The sequence below is a fragment of the Mustela putorius genome, unplaced genomic scaffold, assembly GCF_011764305.1.
Source record: "Mustela putorius furo isolate JIRA1106 unplaced genomic scaffold, ASM1176430v1.1 tig00000281_pilon_pilon_pilon, whole genome shotgun sequence".
Taxonomy (NCBI): Eukaryota; Metazoa; Chordata; class Mammalia; order Carnivora; family Mustelidae; genus Mustela; species Mustela putorius.
The window spans coordinates 16,907,962-16,920,494 of record NW_025421343.1 but is presented as its reverse complement, the minus strand read 5'-3'; the positions used below and the strand labels follow the sequence as shown (position 1 = coordinate 16,920,494).

Here is a 12,533-nt window from a genome sequence, read left to right as displayed (position 1 = left end):
TACATTTGTCTTTTTGCCTTTGTATTGCTGAGGTCCATGATCCTCCGTGAGGATTTATGCTACTTTCTATCTGCAACAGTGTATAGGAGTTCCTACTCCTGAATCAAAGACAGCCCCAGTGGTGTCCCTATTTCTCACTTCTGCACACCCACCAGACCCTCCTTTGGAAGGGCAGAGAGGCTTGAATGTAGGGGTATTCCACAATTAGTTCCCTTGCCTGACCTGAGCTCCTAGCCATCAAGAGGCACCAGAAAGAGATGAGGCACTGGCCCAAGTGGATCCCTGACTCATGAGAGATGGAAAGTTAGCTGAGTTTTTGGATAACATTCAAAAGTCATGTTTTTTAAAATGTAGCATCTCCAACACTGGCAAACAAAAAGGAAAATAAGCCGAGGATGGAATATCACTGCAGAGTCATAGGAAACTTGATGGGTTTCCTGGGAATCCGAGTGTGTGCCTCAAGGTCAGTCATGAAGAGGCCAGACCAGAGTGGGTCACTTGCCACCAGCCGCTGTCTCAGCTTTTACCACGCTCACTCTGCAGGGATAGAGAGGTGGACTGTCGTGATGGCATCTTGTCCATGTGAAATTTATCTCATACATGTGAAAATCTATGGGTGTTTATAAGCTGCATAAATATTCCTGAATGTCTACTCTTTTGCAGGCACTGTTTTAGTTGCCTAGGACAAAAGAGTTGACAAGACTGACAGAGATCCTGATTTGGGGGGCTTATGTTTCAGCAGTGAGAAGATAATACACGCGAAAACAAGGAAAGTACGTAATTGCAAAGAGGGGTGAGCGCTCTGAAAACCAAAGCACCCCGAGAGGGGGACAGGATATAGTAAATGCACACACAAACCCACACAGATCACCCAGGGGGCCCAGATGTTGCAGTCACTGTAATTGTGTGTTTGCAATTATGACCCGGCATCTCGAGTGTCTGAATGAAGGAGTGATGTAAAGCAAGGCCTAGGATGACCACATTGGCTTACGGGCACAAAAGAAAGGCATCTACACAGAGAACAATGATGCTGACATGGAAAGAGAGGAAATGAGACCGTGGGGACTTGGAGCCTAATTCCGTGTTCTCGTTATCACTGAAGTATGAGATATCCCATTATAGAACTATGCTCATGGATTCTGTGGGTCGGGAATTCAGATAGAGTGTAGGGGGATGGTCTGTGTTCGCTCCACGAAGTCTGCACCTCCCTCTGCTAGGAAGACTCCAGGGCCAGGGCTGCGGTGACCTAAGGGTCACTCCCTCCCTCGCATGTCTGACCTGGCCGGGAAACGTGAAGACGGGGACTGACGACCAGAACAGCCATTCCAGGGCTTCTCACGTGGCTCAGGTTTCTCAAGAGCGTGGTGGCCTCAGGATAATCAGACTTCTGACACAGTGGTTTGGGATTCCTAGCGTGTGTGTTCCGGAAAACGAGGTATGCATGACCTTTGTGATCCAGCCTCAGAGGTCACATGGGGTCACCTCAGCCACACTGTTTGTTGAAGTAGTCACAGGCAGGCACTGAGTTAAGGGAAATGGAGATGGACCACTGAGTCCTCAGTGTCAGAATCAGGTTGAGTTGAATTGAGAAGTTTTAAGGATCTTAGGGCCATTTCTAATTTCCTGTTTCAGGTTCCGGTGCCTCATGAAAACTGGCTTCCGGCCTGTGGGTTTTATCCGATAGCCCTGCGGCCTTCCTGTCCTCCTTTGCTCAATCTCCTTTGGCTGTCCTTTTCAAACAGGTGACCCCTGCCTGAGATAGGACTTATGTTGGGAGATCAGATCTTTTTTTTTTTTTTTAAGGTTTTATTAATTTATTTAACAGAGAGCGACACAGCGAGAGAAGGAACACAAGCAGGGGAAGTGGGAGAGAGAGAAACAGGCTTCCCACTGAGCAGGGAGCCCAACGTGAGACTCCATCCCAGGACCCCGGGATCATGACCTGAGCCAAAGGCAGATGCTTAATGACTGAGCCACCCAGGTGCCTGGGAGATCAGATCTTCACTCTCACAAGGCGAACCATTCACGATGGTAGAAGGGATAGAAAGTCTAACATGCATGGTGCTACAAGCTGGCCAAGGGCAGAGATGGGGGGAAGGAAACCACTAGAAGGGTTGGGACCAGTTGGTGGAAAAGAGGTCCTTAAAATGTTTCTTGTTAATGGAACTCAAGTGGGAAGTGAGCCACAGCTCGCCATACCCACTCTCACAAGGAGGATCCCCAACAAAATCCAGCACTGGCAAAGCCACGGAAATGTCTGCTAACTTAGAAATGAGAGTGTATGACTTGGTGAAAAGCGGGTTTGAGCTAAAAGAATTTTCGGAATCAGACCACCCTCTAGATTTTAGCAATCTAGTTCTTTATCTCCAGGAATATCTTTACATATACTTTTTAGGGGGAAAACCGGCCCTGTGGTATGTCCATCTTGCTTATGCAACAGTCACACAGGGACACTGTACAATGGCTCGCCTCCCTTCCCTTTCCGAGTTGTCAGATATGCTTCTGAAGACAAGATCTTTGCTTCTTGGATGCATCCGTCCTCACCACCAAAGGTGCCAAGGGCCATCACAGGAAGAGTTTGTTCCTCACCCATTGCCCCATCCTAGGTTAGAAATTCAGGTACAAATTTCTCCATTTCTGCCTTTGGCCAGTAGGAGGTGGCAGACTTGGCCTCATGCCAGGCCTTGAATGCTGGAGATGAGAACACTGCCCTGGGGCGTGCGGGGTGTCATTCTCACTCCAGTGCTGGGTTTAGGTGGTTTAGAGTCTGCCCACAGGACAGATGTATCTCCGTGGTTATTTGGCCATGTGGAAATTCAACATCATCACCGAGGTGTCTCCCCAAAGGCAGCTGGATCGTAGAATGTAACCCCAAATACCCAGAGTCCCGAGTGGTCTGGCCCCTGCTGACCTCCTGGACCACTGCTCATGATGCTTTTAAATGCACCGGCCTCCTCCCTGTCCCTTGACTCTGCCAAGTTCATTCCTGCCTGGGGGCCTTTGGATGTGCTGCTTCCTCCCTGCAGTTCTCCTCGCTCAGCCTTCCACTTGGCATCGCTCCAACATCCCGTCTTCGGAAACGCCATCCCAGCCACCCTCGCCAACGCTGCTCACCCTCTGCAGTCCCTCTCGATTGCCTGACTCTGCTGCATTTTCTTTCCAAGTATTTTTCACTATCTGACATCACTGGTTACCCAGTTTTTTCCCTCTCTCCATAGCTCAGATCCTGTTGGTTGCCTAACCAGTATCCATTTTCCCTTTCTACCTTCCGAAAAGAAGCCTTTTTTGTTCAGACGACCTTCTCTTGTTGTGGGCTGAACTCTGTCTGCACCTCCCCCCAGATTCCTATGTTGAAGTCCTAATCCCTAATACTTTTGAAGAGAGGGTCTTTAAAGAGGTAATTTAGTTAAAGTGAGGTCATTAGGGGCCCCTGGGTGGCTCAGTCGGTTAAGCATCTAACTTCAGTTCAGGTCATGATCCCAGGGTCTTGGGAGGGAGCCCTGCATCAGGCTCCATTCGCAGCAGGGGGGCCTCCCTCTCCCTTTCCTCCACCCCCTGCCCGTGAGCTCATGCGCGCATGTGCTCACTCGCACGGGTGTGTTCTTTCTCTCTCTCTCTCAAAAATGAATATTTTTTAAAAAATAAAAAGATATTAGGGAAGAGACACACACAGAAGGAAGACCATATGAGGACAAAGGAAGAAGATGCACATCTACAAGCCGAGGAGTGAGGCCTTGGAAGAACTCAACCTTGTTGACAGGTTCATTCAGACTTGTAGCCCCCAGAATTGTGAGGAAATCGTTTTGTTGTTACATCACCCCGTGTTCAGTCCTCTGCTCTGGCAGCACTAGCCAACAAATACACTCCTTATTCCAGGCTGTGTATTAGGGGAAGGGGGCCACTGCACCCCCCACCCTCCAGCTCTAAGGCAACACAGTATCATCCTTGGCTGAAGAGTGTCAGAGACCTAGGCTGACACTCGTGCTATATATCCAGGGATTGTCCCAGGCAGAGTGAAGGGCAGGGCTTTCTTACAGTGAAGGGCAGGGCTTTCTTACAGTATGGTTGGAAAGGTCTCCTTTCCACTGAACGGGAGGAAATACATCATCACAGCTACTGCTGGAAGGCTTTGTTTTTTTTTTTTTTTTCCTTTTGGACAACAAGAGAGTATAAGGAAGAAGCCTCCTGGCTAAAAGCAGAGCCAAGGGAAATGAGCTGGGGTTCCAGTTTCATTTAAATACGCCTGAACCTTTCCCACCTCTGGACTTCCTGTTATATGATATAATGTGGTTGTGGTGTCAGTGGGTTGGAGAGGGGAGTTATTGTTTGTAGCCCAGTACAGCCTGGATCTAACTGGCCTGACTCCCAGCTCCATGAGATCAGGCATCTCCTCTGCACTCCCGAGGACGCAGCCTCAGCATCTGCCTGCTCACAGAAGGTACTCAATACTTGTCCACCGGCTGATAACTGCAGAACCTTAAATCATGAGGGACCACCTGTTTCTGCCGTAAACCGGCTTTAATTCAGCATGTAAAGGGCAGGGCCCTGAGACAATAGATTGGGAAGGGAATTATTAGAGGAACAGGAAGGGAACAGGAGTGAGGGCTTCCTACAGATGGAAATTCTTAATGGAAACCTGTGGACAACGTGATGGACAGTCCACAGAATAAGAGAAATTGTGTTCCTGGCAGACACTGGTGAATTTGGTGAGATCTTTCCTATTCTCCCAACTCTGGGGGTGGGGGGTGGCTCCACTGTGGCTGGAGGTGGGACCAGTCCTGGCCAAGTGGTGGTGCACGTCTCTTCAGGGCCAAAGACTGGGCTGTGCCAGTTGGAACCTCCAAGTCCTCAAGCCTCCAATATGGCGGCTGCCCCCACTCAGGTGGAGGCTGTCCTTTCAGATCAGGTGCCCGAGCAGTACAGCGAACTGCTGACCTACGACATGAACAGCATGAGCGTCATATCATCCTTGTAGTTTTAAATCGTGGAGATTTTAGGATTGTTTCTGACCCCCACATAACTGACTTGTTCATAGCCTCACTGGGTCAGTGCAGAAAGGGGAAAAAATAAACGTGAAAGAATCCCTCCATCACTGATGATGAGATTATGCTGTAGAGGGAGGAATGGAATAAATTCAACTCCTTCTACCTGCTTTACAACAAATGAACAGAGAGACACATGACTAATATCATGACCAGTATCATAATTGCAAAACTGGGCTAGAATTGTAGGTCTCAAAGGTTGAGGTGGGCTTCCCAGCACCATGGAAGAGTATTAGGAGGTCAGAAAAGCCAAACCCAGCTTTACCACAACCTCTTGCCTTGGAGCAGAGTAGGCTTTGGGTTGTTGGTTGAATTGTGTCCTCCTGAAAAGATATGTTCAATCCTGACACCTGGTACCTGTGAATGGGACCCTTGCTTTTAAGTAGGGTTTTCACAGATGCAAGTAGTCAAATGAAAATGAGGGTGGGCCTTAATCCAATAACAAGTATCCTTATAAGAAGAGAAAACCGAGGCACAAACACAGGGAGAGAAGACAGAGGCAGCGGTTGGATTTACACTGTCACAGCTAAGAAATGCCGAGGATTACCAGGGACCACCAGAAGACAGAGTCAGGGCAAGATCAGGCCATAAAGCCTTCAGAGGGAGTGTGGTCCTGCCCCCACCTTGGCTTCTGACTTGCAGCTTCCAGAATGATGAGAAAATACATTGCTGTTGTCTTAAGGCCCCCGGTTTGGGGTGCTCTGGTACCGCAGCCCGAGGAAACAAATACACCCAGGATTCCAGTCTCCCCTCCGGAGCAGCTGCTGAGGGTCAGTCACCTCACCTGCTGGGGGGAGGCTCATCTCGAACCCGGGCAATCCCGGGCATCATGGACAGCCACCAACCGCCAGGCACAGACTTCTCTTTAGAAGTGCACATCCTGGCCCCGCCATCCTTGTCTTTGTCAATAATCTTGGCTCACTGCATAGTGATAAAGATGACAGTAGTGATAAAGTGAGAAAGATACACTTTAGATAAAGATTTTATCTCCGAAAAAGTAACAACTGTTGCTAAGGTCCCAGAAGAAGGCCATTTGCCAGGAGTACAAAGTCACAGCGGGGATAGGGCAGAGGCTGATTTTCAAACATTGTACCCTTTCTTTCTTTTATTGAAAGAGAAATTGGCTCATATTGTAACTAGTAATGAGATAATTCTACTTCTTTCCGCAGGACCAGCCGAAACAGAGGGCTCAATCAGCATATTTCATAAAGAGAGTCATTGACTCCAGGGATAAGGAAGGAATTTGGACTCTTAATCCTAACCCTAGATTAGCCTAGAGGCTGGAAACAAAATCAAAGCCCTTCTCCCTTCAGGATCTGCTCCTCCTTCCCCTCCCTTCTCCCCTCTCCAGCAGGGTTCCCACAGCAGAAGGGGTGCGGCTCTTACTCCCACAGCACAGCCATAGGAGCCCCCTCTGTGGCCTGCCCGTGAACGAACACTTCTGTGAGAGTCTCTGCTTTCACGAACATGAAGTGACATTAGAGAGCAAGGCGGCAGGGTGGTGGTGGTGGGGACTCGATTACAGTCAACTTGTGCCCTAAGACCCAGAACACATGGCCTCCGTTTCCTTTTCCTCTTTTTCTTTTTTAAAATATTTTATTTATTTATTCAGAGAGAGAGCGCGCGCACAGAGGGAGGGGCAGAGGGAGAGAGAGAATCTCAAGCAGATGCCCCGCTGAGCACGGAGTCCAAAGTGGGGCTCGATCCCAGGACCTTGAGATCATGGCCTGGGCCCAAATCAAGAGTCAGATGCTTAACCAACTGAGCTACCCAGGTGCCTCCCGTTTCTTATACAAACAGAAGATACAATTTATAATCTAGCTCAAAAGTGAGGCAAAACACACATGGATGGGAATGCCACAGAAACTCCTCCGAGGCCAGGCAGGGCCCTCCCGGAAGCCGAGCCATCTCCCAGGCAGTCTCCACGAGCACCGCTGTATGCAGATGTCCCTCTCAGGGCTGGTGGGGACATGGTGGTCAGATAGGCATGTCCCTGCCTAGTGTGCCCTCTCATAGGATTTGTCACACTCTCCCCTTGAGAAAGAGTGAAAAACTGCTCTGTCAGCCAGGCTGTGGAGCAGAACCAGGGAACTGAAACAGAAACCTCAATGTGACGAAACGCAAAGCTCTAGGCCTCACACACCCCACAACCCGCCTCCCTTCAGGGCACGCACGTCACAGAGTGTCCCGGTGTAAACTCCTCACACTTGTTCACTCACAGACAAGACCACCGACCCTGCCAGCAGCTCTCTAGTTGACAAAATCTGACCCATGACTGCCAAGACCATCCCGACTCACTCTAGTCTCAAGAACTCGAATTATCTAACTCCCTTCTGTTGAGATGGCCCCCAGCCCCCTGAACTGCAACCTCTCCCGCACTACAGCAAATAATAAGCATGTCGTTGTTGACTCTAAGTGGGTCCTGGGTGGTCTCTGATGGGCATCAACTCCCAACTCGAGCAACCAGTGCTCTCTACCAGGGCCCCAGGATCCCCGGCGTGCAGAACTTGGTTGGGTGTAGCAAGGATTTGGGGACAGCACTAGTTAAGAGTCCTGAGTCTGGAAATAAGAAGGGAGGCAGCTCAGGAGGAGCTGCAAAGCCTCCAAGGCCCCTCACGTGTGCATGTGAATTATACAGATCGTCCCTGAATTATGATGGGCTCATGGCCCTATATTCTGACCCCTTATAGGTTGGAAATTTCCTGAGTTGAACATGCGTCTACTACACCTAACCAAGTAAACCTCATAGCTTAGCCCAGCCTCCCTTACATGTGCCCCAGACTTTTCAGCCCCTGCTTGCATGCTTTCTCTTAAAAAAAAAAAAAAAAAAAAAAAGAAATTTTGATAATGATTTAATGAATACTGAGTGAGGGACTTCTATGTGCCTGATCCTTGCAGTCACAGCCTTGAACAAGACAGACATATTGGATGCCCTTGTGTTGCTTCCAGAATATCAGGAAAAAGGAGTGCAAGGATGCTGAGCCCAGAAGAGAGTCGAAGATGAAGGGCGCTGTGCCCGGCACTCACTAAAGCTGTCCCCTAACCACAGAGATGTGGGCCAGGCCTCTCTTTGTCAGCAAGGAGAATGACACCCGCAGGCATGACTGAGGTCCTAAGCCCCTATTTTCCAATCCTGGGATTGGACCTGGGGGCTGAAGAAAGGAGGCTTGCTGTTCGGAGGGTGGGCCCAGGAGGCCTGTGTCACAATCCTTCATGCAGCTCCCACACCACGCTGGGCACAGCTCTGGTGTCCTGTTGAGCTTCAACAAAATAGCAGCCATGGGTACCAGCAGCGTCCCCCGACTTGTTACAGGGCACCCTCTTCTGTCTTGCCTTTTGGCCCCCAGATTGGGGCAGGGGTCGCTGCACATCCCATTTCAAAAATTAGGGTGACTCTCTTCTCTTTCCTGGTCCAGTTTTAGCTGGAGAGCATCTCAAAGAACAGAGCCCTGCAGCTTGGCAGGCAGGAGTGGCAGGGGCCAAGGGAGGCTGGGCAGGTTTCTGTTTCCGGAGGGGCCACGCACATCATCTCCCCAGCTTGGGGGGGAACATAGAACCCTTCACGGCTGCACAAGGACAGGCATTCAGCCTCTGAGACAATCAGGAATTCACAGGGACCAGGTTTTCCCTCTTCATGGACTGAAATGACTGTTTTATGCGCGTTTGGCTGAAATAAGGAGCATTTCTGTTGATTCCGGGTTCACCTAACAGAGTCCAGCTACGCGAGGAAGTTTAAATTGGCTTGCAGTCCATGGGCCTACAGAAAGCTGAAATGAGCTGGTGTGTCAGCAGATACAGGGCCGAAGCACAGATTTGCTCAGGAAGTCCAAGATTAAAGTCTAGTTTATATTATTATGTAACGAATATACCTGCCAAGCAACACACGCAGGCAAATAAATTTGAAGTATTTTTGCATAGGACACAGCTGGGATAGAAAACTTGTATTTATCTAGGGCTTATGTGAATTGGTAAATAAGACCACTTCTGTGGAACTCCTAAAAAAGGTAGTTACAAATCTGGAACAGGAGAGAAGGTCCCAGATACTTAGGAACAAGGAGCATCTGCCAGAAAGAGTTGTCCCTGGATGGCAAGGCAGAAAGGGAAGTTCTGAAATAAAAGGACTAGAAGCTGGCATACATTCAGTCTTCATACCAGTCACAAATAAATATCTCTAAAGTGCAGACAGGAGCGGGTGGGGGGACAGAAGGTATGATGATGTCAAACAATACTTAAAAGTGAACCACAGTTTCTACTTCCGGAATGGCAGACTAAGGATCTCTGAAAATCCACCGCTCCATAAAAGGCATGAGAGAAATGGCAAAAACAGTCAAAACCAATATTTTCAGAATTCTGGAAATTAAAGGCTTACGAGAGAGAGAATTTACTCAAGAAAAACAGCTGAATCTTGGTAAAATGCCTTGTGGCCGTGACTTGCCCTCATGTCGTTCTCCTCTCCCCAGTCCCACAGTCGCCTTGAAGACCAATGGGCCCCACAACACTGCAAAAACCAGAGCCCTAACTCTAGTGGTCCCCAGAGTGGGTAGGCCAGATTCTGGGCTCCTCAGAAGCCCCATTCCCCACCAGACTATCACTTTTCGATCTGTGTTCTCAGGGCCTGTCTTCATCTGACCAGACGCCATAGCAAGAATCATACACAGCGCCTACATCCTAGATTATAAATACTAGTCTCCATTAGAAGGATCGGAGCTCCTTAGAGAAATGGTGGATTTGAAGGCTGGGGTGAAAATGTACAAAATGAGCCCGGAAAACCTGTTCCAAATTCATTCATTCTGGTTGCCAGATTTCAGTAACTTGGGGTTTTATAAAGACTGAGTTCTCGCTTCTTCTGCACCATTCAAGCATTGTTCTCGGCTCTAGACACATGGCTCTCTCACAACATGGCAACCAATTTCTTCGAGGCCAGGAGGAGAAGCTCCCTTCTAATCTTTGGCTTCAGGAAGCACCCAGTCACTTTTAAGTGTTCATACGATTATAGCTTAGGCTCACCTGGGAATATCTCCCTTTTGATTAAACTCCAAACCAACTGATTTAAGACTTCAATCATTTCAGAAGTAAAACCACTTCATCTTTGACCCATAATGTAAGATAATCATCGGAGTGAAATCCGTTACACGGTAATGACCAGAGGGTAGCGGTTAAACAGGTCATGTACACCAGAAGCAAAGAATCTTGGGAGCCATCTTAGAATTCTGACTACCACAAAGAGGGGAGGGGAAGTTCAGAGACAGGGAACCACTCTTTTTCATAAAAAAAACTTGTTTTAATAATTTATTAATCCAAAATAAATTTCATAAGTTTATCTTACAGTAAACTTTTGACTATAATACATACATAAATTCAATTTAAAAATTACATTCAATCAAATCTAAATGTCACTAACTTATCAGTAAGATCCATCATTTTTTATGCATCAGTAAGAAAAAATAACCTGCTGAGTAAAATGTGATATTCCATCAACTATAAAATACATTCCAAATACAGAGATATTAACTATGAAAATAAACACATATCCCAGAATGACACATAGCAACTAAAGATACACCCTTTTTTCTTACTTTATTTTTAAATCATGTGGAGAGTGTTACAAATTTTATGGGAATCAACCCCACTTTGAATTGAGTTGGGCATCTTATCCCTCCAGACCCAAAATATACATTTTCTCCTTTCCTTTAAATTTACCTCTTGCTTCCCAGTTACTGCTCCATGCCTGAAGGAACACTGTCTCCAGTGAAGAAGGTTGTCAGGGAGAAACATGAACTTTGGACAGATGAATGGAGGTTTGATTCTTGACTCACATTTATCAGCTTGCCTTTGGCTGCAGGTAACAGGGAACTCAAATCAAAATGGCTTATAGAGTAAAGAAAATGTATTTCTCATGTAGTATAACACGAAATGTGAAGGTTGATATCTTCTAAGACTGAGAAATTCCATGGGTCAGTTGTTATTAAGGACCCAGCTTCCTTCTCTGTCACCTTCAGCTGGTAAGCTAGCTCCCCTTGAGGTCATAAGATAGCTCCATCTGTCCTGGTGTCACATTTAGACATGGCAATGTCTAACCTCGTGTGTCTCAAGAGAGGTTAACTTTCCCGTAAGTGTACACTAAGGACAAGGATTCATATTTCAAGCCTAAACCAGCTACTGGCAAGGATGGGCACTTCCATTAGTTGTTGAGACCAGTGGTTTTCAACCTTGGCTATGCTTTCGAATCACCTAGGAGCTACCAAAAATCTCATGTCCGCACCCCAGGCCTCCCTATACCCTGCCCCCTCCACTGCCAAAAGAAAATCAGAATTTCTGAGAGTAGGCCCCAGGCATCACTGTTTTGTGTTTGTGTGTGTGAGTGTTTTTTAAATTTCCCTTTAAAAAGATTCCAATGCTAAGTCAAGGTTGAGAACCACAACTTTAGATCTTTGTTGATACAACCTTAAGGGTTTAAGTCAGAGCCCACCATCTACAAGGCAAGATGATAAAATGGAGGAGGAAAGGAAAAGCAGATAAGCTATGGAGACTCAAGGCAGATAATGCCTTCTTACAAATATGGTTTCCTGTCTGTAAATAATAATAACAATGACTATTGCTATAATAATCCCCAGTACAGGATTATAAGTTATTAAAAAAGATTTCACATGTATAATCCTAGCATTCGGCAGGTGTTTAACCTGAGATATTCTGATCTCCTTAAACCCCAAACGTATGCTTCTAATTGTCAGTATGAGCCCCATATTCTGTAGGCCAGATCACCAAGTCATAATATTTTGACCTCAACAAGCAAGAGCTCAGAAGAAATCTTTGAAAGCAACCCTCCAGTGGCTATGCTTGGCAAAACCAGTCAATGGAGTGAGACACTTGTGCTGGAAGTCAGGAAGCCTACTGAGACAACCAGCAAGTCATTTAATACCTCTGTGTCTGAATTCCTTAAGTTCTACAATGAGATCAAATCAAAACACCAAACGACTACAAACTCGACTTCTATTATCTTACCAACTGAAAAAAATTGAGTTTTACTGTCTTGTGGCTTTCAGCAACTGACCACAAAAAAAAGTTATATGAAACCTGCCACCCAGAATCTTAGAAATGAAAATTGTGTTCATTCTACTCATGAAATAGACCCACATAAGAACTGTTTACATGAATTATATTTATTTGAGAGAGAGAACATGAGCGATGAGAAGGTCAGAGGGAGAAGCAGACTCCCCATGATGCTGGGAGCCCGATGCGGGACTCGATCCTAGGACTCCAGGATCATGACCTGAGCCGAAGGCAGTCGTCCAACCAACTGAGCCACCCAGGCGCCCTGTTTACATGAATTGTAAAGAGAGGTGTTTTATATCCCACCTCCTTTCTGATAATGAGAAGTTAAAAAGATACTACGTCCTCCTTTTTGTTTCGGCTCTAAAAAAGATCAGAGATAAATTTAATATAGTCAAGATAACCACGCTGGCCAAATGATGCAGAAACCCATGTACAGAT

The 12,533-nt window shown here is 46.9% G+C and overlaps 1 protein-coding gene across 3 annotated transcripts in view; it reads right to left on the bottom strand.

Annotated features, from left to right (window-relative positions):
* Positions 1-10,319: 10,319 nt before the first annotated feature.
* ZC3H8 (zinc finger CCCH-type containing 8) overlaps positions 10,320-12,533 on the bottom strand; it is a 30,536-nt gene continuing 28,322 nt past the window's right edge. For 2 of the 3 annotated variants that reach the window (XR_001176231.2, XM_004770994.3), the window contains one exon: positions 10,320-10,878. The gene's annotated coding sequence lies outside the window, so the exon portion shown is untranslated. Of the gene's footprint in view, positions 10,879-12,273; positions 12,456-12,533 lie in introns of those variants that run through there. The other variant, XR_006606466.1, reaches the window with a different exon arrangement.